The sequence below is a fragment of the Rana temporaria genome, chromosome 3 (assembly GCF_905171775.1).
Source record: "Rana temporaria chromosome 3, aRanTem1.1, whole genome shotgun sequence".
In the NCBI taxonomy this organism is placed as follows: domain Eukaryota; kingdom Metazoa; phylum Chordata; class Amphibia; order Anura; family Ranidae; genus Rana; species Rana temporaria.
The window spans coordinates 6,910,889-6,936,955 of NC_053491.1; the positions used below are offsets into that span (position 1 = coordinate 6,910,889).

A 26,067-nucleotide genomic window follows, 5' to 3' on the forward strand; every position below is an offset into this window, starting at 1 on the left:
TGGGTATCAATTTACTCGGCGTAACATTATCTTTCACAATATAAAAAAAATTGGGCTAACTTTACTGTTGTCTTATTTTTTTATTCAAAAAAATGTGGGTGTTAGTGAACGTAACGAATACAAATTTATCCGAAAGAAACAAATTAATAATAAATAATAATAATAAAAGTTTTTATTATTATTATTATTGTTATTTATTTTTATTAATTCGTTACGTTCCAATACCTATAATTTAATAGTTAGTAATAGTTATGTTATTATTAGTTAGTTATTATTTTAGATTTTCGAATTTTCGGAATATCGAATTTACGAATTTTGTCAACATTTTTAGAATTTATGAAATTACAATTTTTTTTATGAATTTTCGAATATTCTGAAAAGTTTGTTAACCACTTAAGGACCGCCTCCTGAAGATATACGTCAGCAGAATGGCACGGCTGGGCACAAGCACGTACAGGTACGTCCTCTTTAAGTGCCCAGCCGTGGGTCGTGGGCGCGTGCCCTCGACCCGGTCCGAAGCTCCGTGACCGCGGGACCCGCGGACCCGATCGCCGCTGGAATCCCGTGATCGGTCCCCGGAGCTGAAGAACGGGGAGAGCTGTGTGTAAACAATGCTTCCCCGTTCTTCACTGTGGCGCCGCCATCGATCGTGTGTTCCCTTTTTATAGGGGGACACAATCGATGACGTCACACCTCCAGCCACACCCCCCTACAGTTAGAAACACAAATGAGGTCACACTTAACACCTTCAGCGCCCCCTTGTGGTTAACTCCCAAACTGCAATTGTCATTTTCACAGTAAACAATGCATTTTTAATGCATTTTTTGCTGTGAAAATGACAATGGTCCCAAAAATGTGTCAAAATTGTCCGAAGTGTCCGCCATAATGTCGCAGTCACGAAAAAAATCACTGATCGCCGCCATTAGTAGTAAAAAATAAAAAATAATAAAAATGCAATAAAACTATCCCCTATTTTGTAAACGCTATAAATTTTGCGCAAACCAATCGATAAACGCTTATTGCGATTTTTTTACCAAAAATATGTAGAAGAATACGTATCGGCCTGAACTGAGGAAAAAAAAAAATCTTTATATATTTTTGGGGGATATTTATTATAGCAAAAAGTTAAAAATATAGAATTTTTTTCAAAATTGTCGCTCTATTTTTGTTTATAGCGCAAAAAATAACCGCAGAGGTGATCAAATACCACCAAAAGAAAGCTCTATTTGTGGGGAAAAAAAGGACGCCAATTTTGTTTGGGAGCCACGTCGCACGACCGCGCAATTGTCAGTTAAAGCGAACGCAGTGCCGAATCGCAAAAACTGTCCGGGTCCTTTAGCTGCCTAAAGGTCCGGGTCTTAAGTGGTTCAATGAGTTTTTGCTCATTCGGATATTTCAGAATGAACAAATTTGTCGAAATTTCGTTAAAATTCAGAACAAAACAAATTGCACCTGTCAAAAAAAAAATAAATAGGACCCTGGCATTTTAGACTGAGCAGCCCAAGGGCCCTTTCCTTGGAGCCCGGTGGCGGAACCTCTGCGACTATGGTAGTTCTGCCACTATTGTCAGTACGCTTTTTTTATATATTATATAGATTTTTTTTTTTTACCGTTTTAGTTTATTTAATTGTATTTTTAATTATTTAATTTATTTAATTTTTAGGAGCCACGTTGGGGGCCTTTGGTGAGATATCAGGGGTCTAAGCCGACCTTTGAGATGAAGAAAGGAGATTAAAATGGTAATGAGCAACTCAAATGATTACTTGCAATAGATTATATCTACCTGACAGCAAATGTGTTCTTTTATTGTAACATTTTTCTTTTGTAAGGTTCCCGACCATAAGAAACAAAATAGAAAAATCGCTACACGTTCCCTTTTATATTGTAGGTTTCACCCTCCGGGGGGGGGTAAATATTAGACCCAAAGAAGTCTTCATATACAAATTGCTCAGAAGAAGAGGAGAACAGTGTGGTAGATTCAGGTACTGCTGCGCACTCTTACTGAGGCGCAGCGTTACGTTTTTACGCTACGCCTCCGTAAATTACCTGCGCTACGCTTGATTCAGGAAGCAGTAGCTCCGTAATTTGCGGAGGCGTTCCGTAAAAGTGGCCGGCGTAAGCGCGCGTAATTTAAATGATCCCGTAGGGGGCGTGGATCATTTAAATTAGGCGCGTTCCCGCGCCGAACGTAGTGCGCATGCTCCGTCTGGAAGCTTTCCCGACGTGCATTGCGGTAAACGACGTTGCAAGGACGTCATTTCCTTCAACGTGAACGTAAATGGCGTCCAGCGCCATTCACGATTCACTTACGCAAACAACGTAATTTTAAAAAATCGCGACGCGGGAACGACGGGTATACGTAGCATTGGCTGCCCCTGCTAATAGCAAGGGCAGCCTTACGCAGAAACCGACGAACGCAAACGACGTAAAATGCGTACGCAGGGCGCACGTACGGTTGTGAATCGGCGTTAGTATGCAATTTGCATACTCTACGCTGACCACTACGGGAACGCCACCTAGCGGCCTGCGTAAGAATGCAGCCTATGATACGATGGCATAAGAGCCTTATGCCAGTCATATCTTAGGCTGCAGTCGGCGTATCGAGCTTCCTGAATCAGGAGCAGTCGATACGCCGGCGCAACTAAGCAATTGCGCTGCGTATCTATGGATACGCAGACGCAATTGCTTCCTGAATCTGGGCCTGTGTCTCGGTAATGAGAGGAGAACCCCCCCCCCCCCACACACACACACACACTAACAATTCAAATCTTTTGGGTGAGATTTGCAGAGATTTTCCGGGGACTCGGCGCCGGTGAATAAAAACTGTATGGATTCCAGCGCGGGAATGGCGAGGACAAATCCCGGCGCGGCTCTTTGTACATCTCCCTCATTGATCCTTCAATGCAGTATAAAGACGCCCCGGGTGCAAATACCGTATATTTGTTCTCTGTGTATAGTGAGGATAGATATTCATATCATAGGAAGGGCGCTGATGAATCTCAATTTGCTAAAGAACTGTGTATCAGAAGCAACTGCCATGTTTTTATATACAGTATATATATAATCCTGTTTTCACCATTTTTTTTAGGTGTTTATTTTTTGTATCAGTGGGAGGAATAGTGTCCCATCATTGGTGTCAGTGGGAGGAATAGTGTCCCATCATTGGTGTCAGTGGGAGGAATAGTGTCCCATCATTGGTGTCAGTGGGAGGAATAGTGTCCCATCATTGGTATCAGTGGGAGGAATAGTGTCTCATCATTGGTGTCAGTGGGAGGAATAGTGTCCCATCATTGGTATCAGTGGGAGAAATAGTGTCCCATCATTGGTGTCAGTGGGAGGAATAGTGTCCCATCATTGGTATCAGTGGGAGAAATAGTGTCCCATCATTGGTATCAGTGGGAGGAATAGTGTCCCATCATTGGTATCGGTGGGAAGAATAGTGTCCCATCATTGGTATCAGTGGAGGAATAGTGTCCCTTCATTGGTATCAGTGGAGGAATAGTGTCCCTTCATTGGTGTCAGTGGGAGGAATAGTGTCCCATCATTGGTATCAGTGGGAGGAATAGTGTCCCATCATTGGTGTCAGTGGGAGGAATAGTGTCCCATCATTGGTGTCAGTGGGAGGAATAGTGTCCCATCATTGGTGTCAGTGGGAGGAATAGTGTCCCATCATTGGTATCAGTGGGAGAAATAGTGTCCCATCATTGGTATCAGTGGGAGGAATAGTGTCCCATCATTGGTATCAGTGGGAAGAATAGTGTCCCATCATTGGTATCAGTGGAGGAATAGTGTCCCTTCATTGGTATCAGTGGAGGAATAGTGTCCCTTCATTGGTGTCAGTGGGAGGAATAGTGTCCCATCATTGGTGTCAGTGGGAGGAATAGTGTCCCATCATTGGTATCAGTGGGAGGAATAGTGTCCCATCATTGGTGTCAGTGGGAGGAATAGTGTCCCATCATTGGTGTCAGTGGGAGGAATAGTGCCCTATCATTGGTATCAGTGGGAGGAATAGTGTCCCATCATTGGTGTTAGTGGGAGGAATAGTGTCCCATCATTGGTGTTAGTGGGAGGAATAGTGTAAAATTTTACCAGTTTTTAAAACCATCTGACTGCACTTGTTAGATATCGGGAGGTTTTTTCTTTATCAGGCCGCCATGTTGGCTCCTCCAACTGCCAAGCCAATAATAATGACTCCTGGGATGGAGAGTCTAGAAGACGTACGCTCCAACTTCCAATGGGAAGAATGCTTTTCAGCGGGTGCAGCGCCGAGACTCCCCGCTGTCAGATTTCTATCCGGCGATCAGACCGGCTTGTGTGGGACGGCCCCTCGATTAGACGAGAAGCTCCGGCGGGAATCGCTGCTCCCCGATCACTTAATGAGTTACGTGAACGCGCACGCTGTGCCATGGAATACCATTGCTATGGCAGTTCATCCATTTCTTTACCATTTCTTTTAATTCTATTGATTTATTTTTGTACTTTTAACCACTTCAGCCCCGGACCATTTGGCTGCCCAATGACCGGGGCCGCTTTTTGCGATTCGGCACTGCGTCGCTTTAACTGACAATTGCGCGGTCGCGCGACGTGGCTCCCTAACAAAATTGACGTCCTTTTTCCCCCACAAATAGAGATTTCTTTTGGTGGTTTTTATCTTTTTGCGCTATAAACAAAAATAGAGCGACAATTAAAAAAAAAAAAATCTGTGTAAATTAATAATAATAACAATAATTTTGTTATAATATCATCATTATTTATTCATATTATTATTATTAATTTATTATTATTAATATTAATAATATTATTAATTTATTAGTATTAATAATATTATTTATTAATATTATATTTAATATATTTTTATTATTATTAATATTATTATCTTTATTTTTTATATTACTATTTTTATTTATATTACATTTATTATGCTGTTTTTAATTTTTTATAATACAAATAAATAAATAATAATAAATTATTGCTATGTATGTTACATCTACATCTACAGTATCTCACAAAAGTAAGTACACCCCGCACATTTTTGTAAATCTTTTCTTGTATCTTTTCATGTGACAACACTGAAGAAATGACACTCTGGCCCAGATTCACAAAGAGATACTCCGTTGTATCTCCTGATACGCCGCCGTATCTCTGACTTAAACTGGTCGTATCTATGCGCCTGGTTCATAGAATCAGATACGCATAGATAGGGCTAAGATCTGACAGTGTTACACTGTCGGATCTTTTTTTCCATTTAAAAATGGCGCCGGGGGCGTTCCCGCTGATTTACCTTGAATAATATGTAAATCAGCGAGATACGCAAATTCACGAACGTATGCGGACCCGACGCAGTCTTCTTACGATGTTTCCGTAGCGGCTTTCCCGGCGTATACTTACCCCTTCTTTTATCAGGCACAGCCAATGATAAGTATAGCCGGCGTTCCCGCGTCGAATTTGAATTTTTTAACGTCGTTTGCGTAAGTCGTTCTCGAATACGGACGGACGTCGTTTACGTAAGCGTCGAAACCACTGACGTCCTAGCGACGTCAGTGGGAGCAATGCACGCCGGGAAATTTCGCGAACGGCGCATGCGCATTTAAATCGACGCGGGAACACGCCTGATTTAAATAGTACACTCCCCCTAGCCGCGGAGGATTTAGGATCCGCCGTCGCAAGTTTGGAGGTAAGTGGTTTGTGAATTAGCCACTTTCCTCTCAAACTTGCGGGAGCGGATCTTAAATCACGTAGATCGAGCGGATCTATAGATCCGCTGATCTACGTGAATCTGGCCCATAGAATCAGATACGCATAGATATGGCTAAGATCCGACAGTGTTACATTGTGTTACACCGTCGGATCTTATTTTCAATTTGAAAATGGCGCGGGGGGCGTTCCCGCTGATTTACACTGAATAATATGTAAATCAGCGAGATACACGAATTCACGAACGTACGCGGACCCGACGCAGTTTCTTACGACGTTTCCGTAGCGGTTTTCCCGGCGTATACTTACCCCTGCTTCTATGAGGCGCAGCCAATGTTAGGTATAGCCGTCGTTCCCACGTCGAGTTTGAATTTTTTTTACGTCGTTTGCGTACGCCGATTCAGAAACCTGCTAGTCGCAAGTTACGCTCACGTCGAAACCACTGACGTCCTAGTGGATCTAAAGATCCACTGATCTACGTGAATCTGGCCCTTTGTATCTACAATGGCCCAGATTCAAGAAGCACTTGCGCCCGCGCAACCATAGGTTACGCAGCGCAAGTGCTTACTTGCTCCGGTGTAACGAGTGCTCCTGATTCAGGAACCTCGTTACACCGACTGCAGGCTAGGGCCCCATACACACCATAGAATCCATCCGCAGATAAATCCCAGCAAATGGGTTTCTGCGGATAGATCCTATGGTGTGTACACTCCAGCGGATCTTTTTCCGCGGATATATCTCCCCTGGGATGGATTCCAGCAGATGAATATTTGCTGACATGCTAAACAAATCCATCTGCTGAAGTCCATCCCAACGGATTGATCCGCTGGTCTGTATAGACTCACCGGATCCATCCGTCCAAAGGGATTCCCCGCACGCGTCGTAATGATTTGACGCATGCGTGGAATTCCTTATATGACAGCGTCGAGCCCGTCGCCGCGTCATAATCGCGGCGACGGCGCGACGCGTCATCGCCAGAGGATTTCCGCGCGGATTTCAATGCGATGGTGAGTACACTCCATCGCATAGAAATCTGCGGAAATCTTTGAGAGGATTTATCCGTGGAAACGGTCCGCTGGACCGTATCTGCGGATAAATTCTCTCGTGTGTATGGGGCCTGAAATCTGCGCGGCATAAGGCTCTTATGCCTCGCAGGGGGCCGCTAGGGGGCGCTCCCATTGTGTATCAGCGTGTAGTATGCAAATTGCATACTACCACTGATTCACAAGCTTGCGCGGGCCACGCGCAAGCCAGGTACGGAGTTTCCGTACGGCTACTTTTAGCGCAAGGCTGCCCCTTCTAATAGTAGGGGCAGCCAATGCTAAAGTATAGCCGGCCTTCCCGGGCCGTGAAATTTGAATTTCACGGCGTTTGCGTAAGTGAAACGTGAATGGCACTGGACGCCATTTACGTTCACTTAGAAGCAAATGACGTCCTTGCGACGTCATTTGGCGCAATGCACGTCGGGAATGTTTCCCGACGGAGCATGCGCTGTACGCTCGGCGCGGGAGCGCGCCTAATTTAAATGATTCCCGCCCCCGGCGGGATCATTTAACTTGCGCGCGCTTACGCCGGGCAAATTTGCCGGCGCGCCCTCGCAATTCACGGAGCTACTGCTCCGTGAATCGAGGGCAGCGCAAAATATTTGCGGGGGCGCAGGGCAAAATCGCTGCCCTGCCCCCCCGCAAATATAGCGCAAGCTATGCTGAATCTGGACCACTGTTGTGTAGTGAGTGTACAGCTTGTATAACGGTGTAAATTTGCTGTTCCCTCAAAATAACTCAACACACAGCCATTAATGTCTAAACCGCTGGCAACAAAAGTGAGTACACCCCCTAAAGTGAAAATGTCCAAATTGGGCCCAATTAGCCATTTTCCCTCCCCCCCCCCGGTGTCACGTGACTCGTTAGTGTTTCACACATGTTAGGAAACACGCTTCTATTGTATATAAGTGAATAGATTCTCTCTGTTGTTCGGTGTTTTGGGATTCTCTTTGTGACTTACCAAAGGGAAAGAAATCTTCAGCATGGAGTCCAATGACGCTGAGTTTGTCGGATATTTCACTTAATAATTAATAGTTTTGAAATGTCAGAATGCGGAGACCTCCTTTGATATTATGAGCGCTCAATATAAAGCCACGTAAAGGGCAGAACGTGTGCAAATTTTTTATTTTTTTTGCCATTTTGCTAAATTGCATAGTGATACCATTTACAGGAAACAATTTGTTGCAGTGCTAAATAAATGAATGTGTAACCCAACAAATAAACATGAAATATAAATAAAATAAAATAAATGCAGTGCTAAATAAATTAATGTTTAACCCCAACAAATAAACATTAAATAAAATAACATAAACGCAGTGCTAAATAAATTAATGTGTACCCCAACAAATAAACATTAAATTAAATAAAATAAAATAACATAAATGCAGTGCTAAATAATTGAATGTGTACCCCCCAACAAATAAACGTAAAATCTAAATTAAATAAATTAACATAAACGCAGTGCTAAATAAATGAATGTGTAACCCAACAAATAAACATTAAACATAAATAAAATAAAATAAATGCAGTGCTAAATAAATTAATGTTTAACCCCAACAAATAAACATTAAATAAAATAACATAAACGCAGTGCTAAATAAATTAATGTGTACCCCAACAAATAAACATTAAATTAAATAAAATAAAATAACATAAATGCAGTGCTAAATAATTGAATGTGTACCCCCCAACAAATAAACGTAAAATCTAAATTAAATAAATTAACATAAACGCAGTGCTAAATAAATGACTGTGTAACCCAACAAATAAACATTAAATATAAATAAAATAAAATAAATGCAGTGCTAAATAAATGACCGTGTAACCCAACAAATAAACATTAAATATAAATAAAATAAAATAAATGCAGTGCTAAATAAATGACCGTGTAACCCAACAAATAAACATTAAACATAAATAAAATAAAATAACATAAACGCAGTGCTAAATAAATTAATGTGTACCCCAACAAATAAACATTAAATTAAATAAAATAAAATAAATGCAGTGCTAGATAAATGACCGTGTAACCCAACAAATAAACATTAAACATAAATAAAATAAAATAACATAAACGCAGTGCTAAATGAATGAATGTGTAACCCAACAAATAAACATTAAATATAAATAAAATAACATAAATGCAGTGATAAATAAATGAATGTGTACCCCCCAACAAATAAACATTAAGGGGCAGATCCACAAAAGGATTACGCCGGCGTAATTTTAAATTTCCCGCGTCATATCTTTGTTTCCACAAAACAAGATACAACGGCATCTGGGATCGATCCGACAGGCGTACGTCTTAGTACGCCGTCGGATCTAAGCTGAAATTTTTCGGCGGCCGCTAGGTGGCCGTTCCCGTCGAAATCCGCGTTGAGTATGCAATTTAGCTAGGTACGGCGATCCACGAACGTACGTCGGCCCGGCGCATTTTTTTACGTCGTTTTCGTTCGGCTTTTTCCGGCGTATAGTTAAAGGTGCTGTTCTGAGGCGTACTCAATGTTAAGTATGGCCGTCCTTCCCGCCTAGAAATTTGAAATTTTTACGTCGTTTGCGTAAGTCGTTCGCGAATAGGAATCTGCGTAGAATGACGTCACCGTCGTAAGCATTGGCTTGTTCCGGTTAAATTTTGAGCATGCGCACTGGGATACCCCCACGGACGGCGCATGCGCAGTTAAAAAAAAACATAGTTTACGTCGGGTCACGACGTATTTACATAAAACACGCCCCCATTACATCCACTTGAATTCCGCGCCTGTACGCCGCAAGAGATACACTACGCCGCCGTAACTTACGGCGCAAATTCGTTCAGGATTTGAAACAAAAAAAGTAAGTTACAGCGGCGTAGTGTATCTTAGATACGCTACGCCCGGCGCAATAATGCGCCGTTGTACGTGGATCTGCCCCTAAATCTATATTAAATAAATTAACATACATGCAGTGCAAAAAAAATGTGTACCCCAACAAATAAACATTAAATACAATAAAATAAATGTAGTGCTAAATAAATGAATGTATACCCCAACAAATAAACATTAAGGGGCAGATCCACAAAAGGATTACGCCGGCGTATCTACTGATACGCCGGCGTAATTTTAAAGTTCCCGCGTCGTATCTTTGTTTTGTATCCACAAAACAAGATACGACGGCATCTGGGATCGATCCGACAGGCGTACGTCTTCGTACGCCGTAGGATCTAAGCTGCAATCTTTCGGCGGCCACTAGGTGGCGTTCCCGTCGAAATCCGCGTTGAGTATGCAATTTAGCTAGTTACGGCGATCCACAAACGTACGTCGGCCCGGCGCATTTTTTTTTACGTCGTTGTCGTTCGTTTTTTTCCGGCGTATAGTTAAAGCTGCTGTTCTGAGGCGTACTCAATGTTAAGTATGGCCGTCCTTCCCGCCTAGAAATTTGAAATTTTTACGTTGTTTGCGTAAGTCGTTCACGGATAGGGATTTGCGTAGAATGACGTCACCGTCGTAAGCATTGGCTTGTTCCGGTTAAATTTCGAGCATGCGCACTGGGATACCCCCAGGGACGGCGCATGCGCAGTTAACAAAAAACATAGTTTACGTCGGGTCACGACGTATTTACATAAAACACGCCCCCATTACATCCACTTGAATTCCGCGCCCGTACGCCGCAAGAGATACACTACGCCGCCGTAACTTGTTGAGGATTCGAAACGAAAAAAAGTAAGTTACAGCGGCGTAGTGTATCTTAGATACGCTACGCCCGACGCAATAATGCGCCGTTGTACGTGGATCTGCCCCTAAATCTATATTAAATAAATTAACATACATGCAGTGCAAAATAAATGAATGTGTACCCCAACAAATAAACATTAAATACAATAAAATAACATAAATGCAGTGCTAAATAAATGAATGTGTACACCAACAAATGCACATTAAATCAAAATAAAATAAAATAACCAAAATGCCATGCTAAATAAATTAATGTGTACCCAAAAAAATAAACATTAAACATAAAAAAAAAAACATAAATGTAGTGCTAAATAAATGAACGTGTAACCCAACAAATAAACATTAAACATAAATAAAATAAAATTACATCAATGCAGTGCTGAATAAATGGCAGCCATAAGAAAGAAGCTGATATGTGATCATTTTTTTATTTATTTCTCCATTTAGCTTGAATATAAATAAAATAAAATAATATAAACGCAGTGCTAAATAAATGAATGTGTACCCCCAACAAATACACATTAAATCTGAATAAAATAACATAAATGAAATACTAAATAAAGGAATATGTACCCCCAACAAATAAACATTGAATATAAATAAAATAGATGCAGTGCTAAAGAAATTAATGTGTACCCCAACAAATAAACATTAAATGAAATAAAATAACATAAATGCAGTGCTAGATAAATGAATGTGTACCCCAACAAATGAACATTAAATCTAAATTAAATTAAATTACATCAATGCAGTGCTAAAGAAATTAATGTGTACCCCAACAAATACACATTAAATCTAAATGAAATAAAATAACAAAAATGCAGTGCTAAATAAATGATTGTGTACCCCAACAAATAAACATTAAATGTAAATAAAATAAAATAACATAAATGCAGTGCTGAATAAATGGCAGCCATAAGAAAGAAGCTGATATGTGATTTTTGATTTATTTCTCCATTTAGCTTGAATATAAATAAAATAACATAAACGCAGTGCTAAATAAATTAATGTGTACCCCAAAAGATAAACATTAAATATAAATAAAATAACATCAATGCAGTGTTAAATTAATGAATGTGTACCCCAAAAAAATAAACATTAAATACCCATTGGGCCAGATTCACAGTGGAGATACGACGGATTCATAGAACCAGTTACACATAGATAGCCAGAAGATCCGACAGGTGTAATTGTTTTACACTGTCGGATCTTAGGATGCAATACCGCGGCCACCGCTGGGGGGAGTTTGCGTCGTAAACCAGCGTCGGGTATGCAAATTAGGAGTTACGGCAATCCACGACGGATTTTCGCGTTCGCTACGTCGCCGCTAGTCTAGTTTCCCGTCGCAAAATTAGTCGTCGTTTTTGGTGCCTTAACTTTACACAGCAAACGTATTGCTGTCTAAAGTATGGCCGTCGTTCCCGCGTCGAAATTTTCAAATTAACGTCGTTTGCGTAAGCCGTCCGGGAATACGGCCTCCGGCGTAAGCCAGCGTAATTTAAATGGGCGTGTGCCATTTAAATTAGGCGCGCTTCCGCGCCAGACCTACTGCGCATGCTCCGTTTCGAAATTCCCGCCGTGCTTTGCGCGAAGTGACGTAATTTTTTCGAACTGCGACGTGCGTAGCGTACTTCCGTATTCCCGGACGTGTTACGCAAACGACGTTAAATTTTAAATTTCGACGCGGGAACGACGGCCATACTTTAAACAGCAATACGTTTGCTGAGTAAAGGTAGGGCAGGTCAAACGACGACTAATTTTGCGACGGGAATCTAGACTAGCGGTGACGTAGCGAACGCGAAAATCCGTCGTGAATCGCCGTAACTCCTAATTTGCATACCCAACGCTGGTTTATGACGCAAACTCCCCCCAGCGGCGGCCGCGGTACTGCATCCTAAGATCCGACAGTGTAAAACAATTACACCTGTCGGATCTTCTGCCTATCTATGCGACTGATTCTATGAATCCGTCGTATCTCTTTGGTGAATCTGGCCCATTCTTCCCACTGATCACCAATGTAAGGAACATTCTTCCCACTGACCACCAATGTAAGGGACATTCTTCTCACTGATCACCAATGTAAGGAACATTCTTCTCACTGATCACCAATGTAAGAGGCATTCTTCCCACTGATCACCAATGTAAGGGACATTCTTCTCACTGATCACCAATGTAAGGAACATTCTTCTCACTGATCACCAATGTAAGGAACATTCTTCCCACTGATCACCAATGTAAGGAACATTCTTCCCACTGATCACCAATGTAAGGAACATTCTTCTCACTGATCACCAATGTAAGGAACATTCTTCTCACTGATCACCAATGTAAGGAACATTCTTCCCACTGATCACCAATGTAAGGGACATTCTTCTCACTGATCACCAATGTAAGGAACATTCTTCCCACTGATCACCAATGTAAGGGACATTCTTCTCACTGATCACCAATGTAAGGGACATTCTTCCCACTGATCACCAATGTAAGGGACATTCTTCTCACTGATCACCAATGTAAGGAACATTCTTCCCACTGATCACCAATGTAAGGGACATTCTTCTCACTGATCACCAATGTAAGGAACATTCTTCAAACTGATCTCCAATGTAAGGGACATTCTTCCCACTGATCACCAATGTAAGGAACATTCTTCCCACTGATCACCAATGTAAGGGACATTCTTCTCACTGATCACCAATGTAAGGAACATTCTTCCCACTGATCACCAATGTAAGGGACATTCTTCTCACTGATCACCAATGTAAGGAACATTCTTCCCACTGATCACCAATGTAAGGGACATTCTTCCCACTGATCACCAATGTAAGGAACATTCTTCCCACTGATCACCAATGTAAGGGACATTCTTCTCACTGATCACCAATGTAAGGAACATTCTTCCCACTGATCACCAATGTAAGGGACATTCTTCCCACTGATCACCAATGTAAGGGACATTCTTCCCACCGATCACCAATGTAAGGGACATTCTTCTCACTGATCACCAATGTAAGGGACATTCTTCCCACTGATCACCAATGTAAGGGACATTCTTCTCACTGATCACCAATGTAAGGGACATTCTTCCCACTGATCACCAATGTAAGGAACATTCTTCCCACTGATCACCAATGTAAGAGACATTCTTCCCACTGATCACCAATGTAAGGGACATTCTTCCCACTGATCACCAATGTAAGGGACATTCTTCCCACCGATCACCAATGTAAGGGACATTCTTCTCACTGATCACCAATGTAAGGGACATTCTTCCCACTGATCACCAATGTAAGGAACATTCTTCTCACTGATCACCAATGTAAGGGACATTCTTCCCACTGATCACCAATGTAAGTGACATTCTTCCCACTGATCACCAATGTAAGGAACATTCTTCTCACTGATCACCAATGTAAGGGACATTCTTCCCACTGATCACCAATGTAAGGGACATTCTTCTCACTGATCACCAATGTAAGGAACATTCTTCTCACTGATCACCAATGTAAGGGACATTCTTCCCACTGATCACCAATGTAAGGGACATTCTTCTCACTGATCACCAATGTAAGGAACATTCTTCCCACTGATCACCAATGTAAGGGACATTCTTCTCACTGATCACCAATGTAAGGGACATTCTTCTCACTGATCACCAATGTAAGGAGCATTCTTCAAAAAATGAAAAGGATATTTTTCTGTGTACAGTAGCCCCCCTAATACCCCCCCTCTCTCCTCCCATGAATATGTGAGACTTCATAATCTGTCTTCAGTTGGATTATGGAAAAAATGCAATCTACACAACACGTTCCTGATGATTAAACTATCTCAGATAAAATTATCTTTGTAAGATTATCAAACTTCGGATTTGCATGTCATTTATTTTCCAGAGAATAATGAAGAAATTCAAGGTCAGTGTTGCTAAAGGCTCTAAATGAAGCTTTATTTTCTATAAATAAATGGATAACAAATTCATCATCGCTGTTCTTTCCGTTTTATTTTGCAACAAAATTATTTAGAAAATAGATGTTGCCAGTGACATACAGAGGGGCTTATCCAGTCTCAGCATGAAGCAGAGATATATTGACGACGTTCAGTTATATGTGTACATTGATTCCTCAGAATCCCGGATGATAGAATGTATCAGTTTGTCCTTCCATGGTGTACAAGGACAAATATGAAATCTGTAGTATCAGAGGCGACTTCGGAACCCCGCGTAGAAACTCTGCGAACGCGTCAATTGCATTACGTGCGGAGAAAGGCATTTTACAGCTTTTGCTGCCAAGCGCGATTCACGCTGTTTTGTGCATACATCACATACGGTCATTACACTGAAAGAGTCCGTAAACCTACGTTACATCATGATTGATAGAATTAAATAATTGAGGCAAATCTGTATTGAATTATTCAACCCCAGAAGTTCTAAGGGTATATTTATAAAAAAAAAGCTTGGGTGATTACTGGCGAAACCAAATATTACTAGGCTATTTTCTTTCTAGGGCGAATGGTTTAATCACTTACAGACTGGAAGATTTTTCCCTAATGGACACAGGGTAACTTAGACATAGGAGGCCAGATTCACATAGAATTGCGGCGGCGTAACGTATCGCATTTACGTTACACCGCCGCAAGTTTTACAGGCAAGTGCTTGATTCACAAAGCACTTGCCTGTAAACTTGCGGCGGTGTAGCGTAAATCCGTCCGGTGCAAGCCCGCCTAATTCAAATGGGGCGTGTATCATTTAAATTAGGCGCGTTCCCGCGCCGAACGTACTGCGCATGCTCCGTTTTGTAATTTCCCGCCGTGCTTTGCGCGAAATGACGTTGCACCGACGTAATTTTTTGAACGGCGACGTGTGTTACGTCCTTTCCTATTCCCAGACGACTTACGCAAAAAAAATTTTTTTTTAAATTCGACGCGGAAACGACGGCCATACTTTAACATGGCTGGTCTAAATATAAGCCATGAAATAGCAGCTGTAACTTTACGCCGGGAAAAGCCGACTAGCAACGACGTAAGAGAATGCGACGACCGCGCGTACCTTCGTGGATCGCCGTAAACAGCTAATTAGCATACCCGACGCGGAAAACTACGTGAACTCCACCCAGCGGGTGCCAAAGTATTACACCTACGATCTGAAGGTGTACGAAGCCGTACGCCTGTCGGATCGAAGCCAGAAGCCGTCGTATCTTGGTTTGAAAATTCAAACTAAAGATACGACGCGGCAAATTTGAAAATACGCCGGCGTATCAGCAGATACTCCGGTGTACTTTTTCTGTGAATCTGGCCCAGGAGGTGCATGGGAGCTGAAACAAGGGTTTCCCAACCTTTCCAAGGGATTCTGGGTTCCACGGACCCTCCCGTCAAAAATACATATTGGCCAAAACTGATGAAGAATTTTTTTTTTTGGGGGGGGGGGGTATTTATTATAGCAAAAACATCACAAATATAGCTAGTAGGGCTCACGGCTGAGGACCATGAAATAGCTTATCACAAATACAGCTAGTAGGGCTCATGGCTAGGGACCATGAAGGAGTATAGCACAAATACAGCTAGTGGGGTTTACGGCTGAGGACCATAAAAATAGCTTATCACAAATACAGCTAGTAGGGCTCATGGCTGGGGACCATGAAGGAGCTCAGCACAAATACAGCTAGTAGTGCTCACAGCTGGGGACCATGAAGCAGCTTAGCATAAAAATAGCTAGTAGGGCTCACGGCTGGGGACCATGAAGCAGCTTAGCATAAATATAGCTAGTAGGCCTCATGGCTGGGGACCATGAAGGAGCTTAGCACAAATACAGCTAGTAGGGTTTACGGCTGAGGACCATGAAATACAGCGAGTGGGGCTCACGGCTGAGGACCATGAGGGAGTTTAGCACAAATACAGCTAGTAGGGTTTTACGGCTGAGGACCATGAAATAGCTCAACACAAATACAGCTAGAAGGGCTCATGGCTGGGGACCATGAAACAACTTAGCACAAATAAAGCTAGTTGGGTTCACGGCTGAAGACCATGAGGAAGCTTAGCACAAATATAGCTAGTAGGGCTCACGGCTGGGGACCATGAAGCAGCTTAGCATAAGAATAGCTAGTAGAGCTCATGGCTGAAGACCATGAAGGAGCTTATCACAAATACAGCTAGTAGGGCTCACGGCTGAGGACCATGAAATAGTTTATCACAAATATAGCTAGTAGGGCTCATGGCAGGTGACCATGAAGCAACTTCGCACAAATATAGCTAGTAGAGCTCATGGCTGAAGACCATGAAGGAGCTTAGCACAAATACAGATAGCTTCTTCAGATAGCTCTACTATACAGATAGCTTCTTCAGATAGCTCTACTAATACAGATAGCTCTACTTAGCACAAATACACAGCTAGTAGGGTTTATGACTGAGGACCATGAAGGAGCTTATCACAAATACAGCTAGTAGGGCTCAAGGCTGAGGACCATGAAATAGCTTATCACAAATATAGCTAGTAGGGCTCACGGCTGAGGACCATGAAATAGCTTATCACAAATATAGCTAGTAGGGCTCATGGCTGGGGACCATGAAGGAGCTTAGCACAAATACAGCTAGTAGGGCTCACGGCTGGGGACCATGAAGGAGCTTAGCATAAATATAGCTAGTAGGGCTCACGGCTGAGGACCATAAAGGAGCTTATCATAAATACAGCTAGTAGGGCTCACAGCTGAGGACCATGAAATAGCTTATGTGCTCCTACTGAGGAGACTTAAAATGCAATGTTATAGTTAGGACTGCAGTATACAGAGAGCCTTGACGGGGCCAGCAGCTTACACATGCATTTTCAAATGCGTGCAACTAAACCTCTGTTTTTAACGCACACTGTTAGACAGGTGAATATGGTTGGTTGCTGATTGGTCGGTAAGTTTGAGCCTGGATATTCCATGTTTTTGTATGTATATGCACCCTTTCCAGCGCTCCTTATTTTATAGACCAGTCATAGGTAGGGGCAGTGACTTTTGTTTGTTGTATTTATAGCATAAATATAGCTAGTAGGGCTCACGGCTGAGTACCATCAAATAACTTAGCACAAATATAGCTAGTAGGGCTCACGGCTGGGGACCATGAAGTAGCTTAGCATAAATATAGTTAGTAGGGCTCACGGCTGAGGTCCATGAAATAGCTTATCACAAATATAGCTAGTAGGGCTCAGGGCTGGGGACCATGAAGGAGCTTAGCATAAATATAGCTAGTAGGGTTTACGGCTGAGGACCATGAAATACAGCTAGTAGGGCTCACAGCTGAGGACCATGAAGGAGCTTAGCACAAATACAGCTAGTAGGGTTTACGGCTGAGGACCATGAAATAGCTCATCACAAATACAGCTAGTAGGGCTCATGGCTGGGGTCCATGAAACAACTTAGCACAAGTAAAGCTAGTTGGGTTCACGGCTGAAGACCATGAAGCAACTTCGCATAAATATAGCTAGTAGAGCTCATGGCTGAAGACTATGAAGGAGCTTATCACAAATACAGCTAGTAGGGCTCACAGCTGAGGACCATGAAATAGTTTATCACAAATATAGCTAGTAGAGCTCATGGCTGAAGACAATAAAGGAGCTTATCAAAAAAACAGCTAGTAGGGCTCATGGCTGAGGACCATGAAATAGCTTATCACAAATATAGCTAGTAGGGCTCACGGCTGAGGACCATGAAATAGCTTATCACAAATATAGCTAGTAGGGCTCACGGCTGGGGACCATGAAGTAGCTTAGCATAAATATAGCTAGTAGGGCTCATGGCTGAGGACCATGAAGTAGCTTATGACAAATACAGCTAGTAGGGTTTACGGCTGAGGACCATGAAATAGCTTATCACAAATACAGCTAGTAGGGCTCATGGCTGGGGACCATGAAGGAGCTTAGCACAAATACAGCTAGTAGGGCTCACGGCTGGGGACCATGAAGGAGCTTAGCATAAATATAGCTAGTAGGGCTCACGGCTGAGGACCATAAAGGAGCTTATCATAAATACAGCTAGTAGGGCTCACAGCTGAGGACCATGAAATAGCTTATGTGCTCCTACTGAGGAGACTTAAAATGCAATGTTATAGTTAGGACTGCAGTATACAGAGAGCCTTGACGGGGCCAGCAGCTTACACATGCATTTTCAAATGCGTGCAACTAAACCTCTGTTTTTAACGCACACTGTTAGACAGGTGAATTTGGTTGGTTGCTGATTGGTCGGTAAGTTTGAGCCTGGATATTCCATGTTTTTGTATGTATATGCACCCTTTCCAGCGCTCCTTATTTTATAGACCAGTCATAGGTAGGGGCAGTGACTTTTGTTTGTTGTATTTATAGCATAAATATAGCTAGTAGGGCTCACGGCTGAGTACCATCAAATAACTTAGCACAAATATAGCTAGTAGGGCTCACGGCTGGGGACCATGAAGTAGCTTAGCATAAATATAGTTAGTAGGGCTCACGGCTGAGGTCCATGAAATAGCTTATCACAAATATAGCTAGTAGGGCTCAGGGCTGGGGACCATGAAGGAGCTTAGCATAAATATAGCTAGTAGGGTTTACGGCTGAGGACCATGAAATACAGCTAGTAGGGCTCACAGCTGAGGACCATGAAGGAGCTTGGCACAAATACAGCTAGTAGGGTTTACGGCTGAGGACCATGAAATAGCTCATCACAAATACAGCTAGTAGGGCTCATGGCTGGGGTCCATGAAACAACTTAGCACAAGTAAAGCTAGTTGGGTTCACGGCTGAAGACCATGAAGCAACTTCGCATAAATATAGCTAGTAGAGCTCATGGCTGAAGACTATGAAGGAGCTTATCACAAATACAGCTAGTAGGGCTCACAGCTGAGGACCATGAAATAGTTTATCACAAATATAGCTAGTAGAGCTCATGGCTGAAGACAATAAAGGAGCTTATCAAAAAAACAGCTAGTAGGGCTCATGGCTGAGGACCATGAAATAGCTTATCACAAATATAGCTAGTAGGGCTCACGGCTGAGGACCATGAAATAGCTTATCACAAATATAGCTAGTAGGGCTCACGGCTGGGGACCATGAAGTAGCTTAGCATAAATATAGCTAGTAGGGCTCATGGCTGAGGACCATGAAGTAGCTTATGACAAATACAGCTAGTAGGGTTTACGGCTGAGGACCATGAAATAGCTTATCACAAATACAGCTAGTAGGGCTCATGGCTGGGGACCATGAAGGAGCTTAGCACAAATACAGCTAGTAGGGCTCACGGCTGGGGACCATGAAGGAGCTTAGCATAAATATAGCTAGTAGGGCTCACGGCTGAGGACCATAAAGGAGCTTATCATAAATACAGCTAGTAGGGCTCACAGCTGAGGACCATGAAATAGCTTATGTGCTCCTACTGAGGAGACTTAAAATGCAATGTTATAGTTAGGACTGCAGTATACAGAGAGCCTTGACGGGGCCAGCAGCTTACACATGCATTTTCAAATGCGTGCAACTAAACCTCTGTTTTTAACGCACACTGTTAGACAGGTGAATTTGGTTGGTTGCTGATTGGTCGGTAAGTTTGAGCCTGGATATTCCATGTTTTTGTATGTATATGCACCCTTTCCAGCGCTCCTTATTTTATAGACCAGTCATAGGTAGGGGCAGTGACTTTTGTTTGTTGTATTTATAGCATAAATACAGCTAGTAGGGCTCACGGCTGAGTACCATCAAATAACTTAGCACAAATATAGCTAGTAGGGCTCACGGCTGGGGACCATGAAGTAGCTTAGCATAAATATAGTTAGTAGGGCTCACGGCTGAGGTCCATGAAATAGCTTATCACAAATATAGCTAGTAGGGCTCAGGGCTGGGGACCATGAAGGAGCTTAGCATAAATATAGCTAGTAGGGTTTACGGCTGAGGACCATGAAATACAGCTAGTAGGGCTCACAGCTGAGGACCATGAAGGAGCTTAGCACAAATACAGCTAGTAGGGTTTACGGCTGAGGACCATGAAATAGCTCATCACAAATACAGCTAGTAGGGCTCATGGCTGGGGTCCATGAAACAACTTAGCACAAGTAAAGCTAGTTGGGTTCACGGCTGAAGACCATGAAGCAACTTCGCATAAATATAGCTAGTAGAGCTCATGGCTGAAGACTATGAAGGAGCTTAGCACAAATACAGATAGTAGGGATCATGGTGGAAGACCATGAAGTAGCTTAGCACAAATATATTGTTTATTGTTTATTGCTTATTGCTTGTATAGCGTAGAATCACCCGTAGGTATCGAAACGCTTCCAGACATTAACAATTCACAACAAAACCGAGTGTTACAGGCATAAATTAACCACTTCCCTACCGGCCCATAGTAAAATGACGTCCACAAAGAACCTCTGCCGTTCAGAGTGGACGTCATATGACGTCCTGGGCTTTGTGGGGGGGATATCTGAATGATGCCTGCAGCTAGAGGCAGCATTCAGATATCCTTCTAAACTGCCGGCGATTCTGCACAACGTAAGAACGATCATAGCAGCGGTTCCGCCGCTAGATCGTTCTTACAGGCGGCGGGAGGGGACATCCCCCCCCTCCCGCCGCCATCCGGTGCTTCTCCGGGCTCTCCCGTGCCATCGGGGGCCCGGAGAACGAATCGTCCAGCGCGCGCAGGAAGCATAGAGATGACTGGTGACCAGATGGTCACCAGTCATCTCTATGACCGTCGGAGGACCCGGGCGCGATGTGATGACGTCACGCCCGGGTCCCCGTAAGTAAACAAAGCCGCGATTGCGGCTGCTAAGCAACAGCAAGCATGAGATCGGTGAATTTTTTTTCACCGATTTCATGCTTTTCAGCCTGGAGGAGAGATGTGGGGTCTTATTGACCCCGCATCTCTCCATAAAGAGTACCTGTCACACACATTCCTATTACAAGGGATGTTTACATTCCTTGTAATAGGAATAAAAGTGATCAAAAAAAAAAAAAAATTAAAAAAAAAGTGTAAAAAAAGAAATAAATATATATAAAAAAAATAAAAGAAATAAAATTTATTTTTTTAACGCCCCTGTCCCGGGTAGCTTGCGCGCAGAAGCGAACGCACACGCAAGTCCCGCCGACATATGTAAACGCCGTTTAAACCACATATGTGAGGTATCGCCGCGTGCGTTAGAGTGCCAGCAACAATTCTAGCACTAGATCTCCTCTGTAAATCTAAACTGGTAACCTGTAAAAATTTTCAAATCGTTGCCTATGGAGATTTTTAAGTACCGAAGTTTGGCGCCATTCCATGAGTGTGCGCAATTTTAAAGCGTGACATGTTAGGTATCTATTTACTCAGTGTAACATCATCTTTCCTATTTTACAAAAAAATTGGGCTAACTTTACTGTTTTTTAATTTTTTTAATTCATGAAACAATTTTTTTCCAAAAAAAAGGCGTTTGAAAAATTATTGCGCAAATACCGTGCAAGATAAAAGGTTTCAATGACCGTCGTTTTATTCCCTAGGGTGTCTGCTAAAAAAACATATATAATGTTTGGGGGGTTCTGCGTAATTTTCTAGCAAAAAAATTATGATTTGTAAATGTAGGAGAGAAGTGCCAGAATAGGCCCGGTATGGAAGTGTGTATAACTGCCCTGTATGGAAGAGGTTAACATAGTAACAATATAAAATATGTACCACAATTAAAATCAACTAATAAAACAACAATATAACACCATAAAACCAAAACAGTACAAAAACCATAGAAATCACATAAGACCAGAGGAGAGACAACACACAATTCCCCACACAAACAGATCTAACAGTGCTTCCCTCTAGAATGACCCTAACCTCACTCTTCCTATCAATCTGCCCACAAATATAGCTAGTAGGGCTCACGGCTGGGGACCATGAAGTAGCTTATCACAAATACAGCTAGTAGGGTTTACAGCTGAGGACCATTAAATAGCTTATCACAAATACAGCTAGTAGGGCTCATGGCTGGGGACCATGAAGCAACTTAGAACAAACATAGCTAGTAGAGCTCATGGCTGAAGACCATGAAGGAGCTTAGCACAAATACAGCTAGTAGGGTTATGGCTGAGGACCATGAAATAGCTTATCACAAAAACAGCTAATAGGCCTCATGACTGGGGACCATTAAGTAGCTTAGCACAAATATAGCTAGTAGGGCTCATGGCTAAGGACCATGAAGTAGCTTTAAGGTACAGCACAGGAAGGAGGCTTGGTATAGGCTCAGTGCATAGGTGCCGCCCTTTGTAGAGTAATTTAGCATCTGGACCCTGTACTCCAGAGGCGAGGAGCCCCTGTCCTCCACGCTATTTAACAATTCTCCCAGCCACTTACTGCGCACAGTTTCCCAGGGATTGGCTGGGACCTGTTCAATATTCCACCCGGTCATTTAACTCCTCCCTCCTTGAACTTTAGAATCTCTCAGCTGGTGCAGCCCTGAGCTGAAAAAACGAAAAGATCATAGTAGAGTTCCACCGTTACATGGAAAATACGAGTACCGATACTTTCTGTCAAGTACTCACTGATACCGTGTGCCAATACCTTTGCAGTGTGATTTGAGCCAATACAAAATGAATAGGCTCAAATCACACTGCAAAGAAACACATGCAATCTGAACAGGAATGCAGTGCGATTCCTGTCTAAAATCGCATGTGTTTTCCAGCACCGTTCCTGTGTGAACCCAGGCTAAAGTCACTATGACAAGTGACATTCATTCGGGCACGCTGGACAGGTAAGTGTCCATTTTTTTTTAAAAGTCAGCAGCTGTAGTATTTGTAGCTGCTGGCTTTTAAAAAAAAAATTGGGTGGACCTCCGCTTTGAGTGTGTCCTAGGGAGTGATTCTAACTGTTAGGGGCGTGGCTTACTGTGACACGTCACTGATCGCTGTTCCCGATGAGAGGGAGCAGACGATCAGTGCTGCGTCGCTAGGCAGAATAGGGAGATGTCTTGTGTACAAAGACATCCCCACCGTTCTGTCGTTTCCGTGACCCGATTGCGGGTACACTGGCGGACATCGAGTCCGTGGGTCCCGCAGGCACGGAGACTGCGGCGGGCGGGCGCACATGCGCCTGTTAGGGGACAGGTTTAAAGCAACGTATATATACGTTGCTTTGCCTGCCCATGCCGTTCTGACAACGTATATCTACGGCAGCGGTTAAAGAGAAGCTTCTCGAAATACATTGTACACAAGGCGCGTCTGGTTCTTCCAAAAGATACCAAAACCTTCATGACTGGTAAACCCAGATACACGGTCTATAAATCTCTCACGAAGCATTATATTTTCTCCTAAACGACAAGTATGCGTTAAATGTCGCTCCTCTGAACCGTGTGTGATATGTAATGTCAGGAGTCGTACTCATGGGACTTGTAGACATCCATTCTTCGGTGTCATCTGCTCCTCGTAGTCTGCTGCTGACATTATTGTCAAATTTTGCAAGTCAATGCCTTTGTAATCGGCAGCCGTGCCCTTTTCCCGGCCCTGCCACACTTGTCTAATAAATCCGCAGCGTCTGGGTTATATTCTGCAGCTGCCTCCTGCACCTGCTGGGCTTGAGGACTCTGGAGAGATCCTCATACACTTCTCCAGCTTCCCCCTCGTGCGCCATTCAGCTCTGTTGCCCGTACAATCCAGTTATAGTCGTGGAAGAGCAGCTAGATGATGTATTAGTGCCACAGCTGCCGGACTCGTCCATCTTACCAACGGCTCAGTGTCTGCTGCCCTTCTCTGCCAATCCCTCCACTGGCCTGCAATCATCACCCAACGTATATAATTCCAAATACCGACCACACCATACAAAGCCGCCCACAACTCTGCCCCAGACTACATCGCCAACCTCATCTCAACCTACCACCCAAACCGTTTTCTCTGCTCCTCCCAAGACCTCCTGCTCTCTAAGGCCCAGATTCTTAGGCTGCATTCACACCTAGGCGACAAGTAACGCCGCGTATGCGGCGTATTTTGCCGCGATTTGTGTAACTTTTTTTTTTTTTTTTACACAAATCATTTCCATTGCTGTCTATGGCCGAACGCCAATGCCGCCTGAAAAAAAGGGTCCGGGACTTGTTTTCAGGCGGCAGCCGTTTCGGCGTGAGATGTGAACCATCTCATAGACAGCAATGGCAATTCCCCCCTCCAGCTTGTCGGGCGTCGGGCGTTTTGTCGCCAAGGTGTGAATGGAGCCTTAAAGGGCTTACGACGGCGCAACGCCATGTACGCCGTCGTAAGTCCTAATCTGGGCCGTCGTATCTATGCGACTGATTCTTAGAATCAGTTACGCATAGATAAGCATTAGATCCGACAGGCGTAAGGCTCTTACGCCGTCGGATCTTAAATGCATTTTGTTTTTTGGCCGCTAGGTGTCGCCTCCGTCATTTTCCCAGTCGAGTATGCAAATTAGCTAGATACGCGAATTCCCGAACGTACGCGCGGCCGACGCAGTGAAGTTACGACGTTTACGTTAGGCTTGTCCCGGCGTAAAGTTGCCCCTGCTAAATGAGGCGCAGCCAATGTTAAATATGGCCGTCGTTCCCGTGTCGAAATTTGAAAATTTACGTCGTTTGCGTAAGTCATTCGTGAATGGGGCTGGACGTCATTTGGAGCAATGCACCCTGGGATATTCATTGGATGGCGCGTGCGCAGTACGTTCGGCGCGGGAACTCGCTTAATTTAAATGCTCCACGCCCCCTACCCGGCTAATTTGAATTAGGCGGGCTTGCGCCGGGTGATTTACGCTACGCCGCCGCAACTTTACAGGCAAGTTCTTTGAGCACTTGCCTGTAAAACTTGCGGCGGCGTAACGTAAATCAGATACGTTACGCCCGCCCAGTTTTACGCTATTCTACGAGAATCTGGGCCTAAATTCCTCAACTTCCTCTTCTATGTTCACCTTCAGGACTTGTCCAGAGCCTCTCCCATCCCCTTCCATCCTCTGGAACTCCATGACCCAATCTGTCGGGCTATCTTCTACCTCTATACAGACTAACCCCCCTTCAGTCTATTATGAATGCTGCTGCCAGACTCAGCAACCTTACCAACCACTCAATGTCCTCTAGGGGCCGGATTTGCTCTCCCTGCCGCCCTAATGCCAGGTTCCACAATGCACCCCCTCCCCGCCAACCGAACCATCCCCCCAAATCAACAGAGAATGGCAACCGGAGGGCCGGAGCGGCGCAGTAATTTCAAATATTTTTTATTTCTTTAACTTTTTTATCACTTTTTTTAAATTTTTATTTATTTGTAGCTTGTCGTTTACCATATATACTGGAGTATAAGCCGAGGCACCTAATTTTACCACAAAAAACTGGGACAACGTATTGACTCGAGTATAAGCCTAGGGTGTCCATCTGCATGTCTCACTGTGTCCATGTGCATGCCTCACTGTGCCCATGCCTTACTGTGCCCATGCCTCACTGTGCCCATGTGCATGCCTCACTGTGTCCATGCCTCACTGTGCCATGCCTCACTGTGCCCATGTCTCACTGTGCCCATGTGCATGCCTCACTGTGTCCCTGCCTCACTGTGCCCATGCCTCACTGTGTCCATGCCTCACTGTGCCCATGCCTCACTGTATTCATGACTAGACTGACTTTTAACATGGGAGCCTATGGAAGGTGTGCCCGGATTTAAAAAATCGGTGCTCCCCGGCCGT

At 43.5% G+C, this 26,067-nt stretch overlaps 1 protein-coding gene across 1 annotated transcript in view; it reads right to left on the reverse strand.

Moving 5' to 3' along the window:
• MINAR1 (membrane integral NOTCH2 associated receptor 1) overlaps window positions 1–26,067 on the reverse strand; it is a 109,895-nt gene that overhangs the window by 34,483 nt on the left and 49,345 nt on the right. The window lies entirely within an intron of this gene.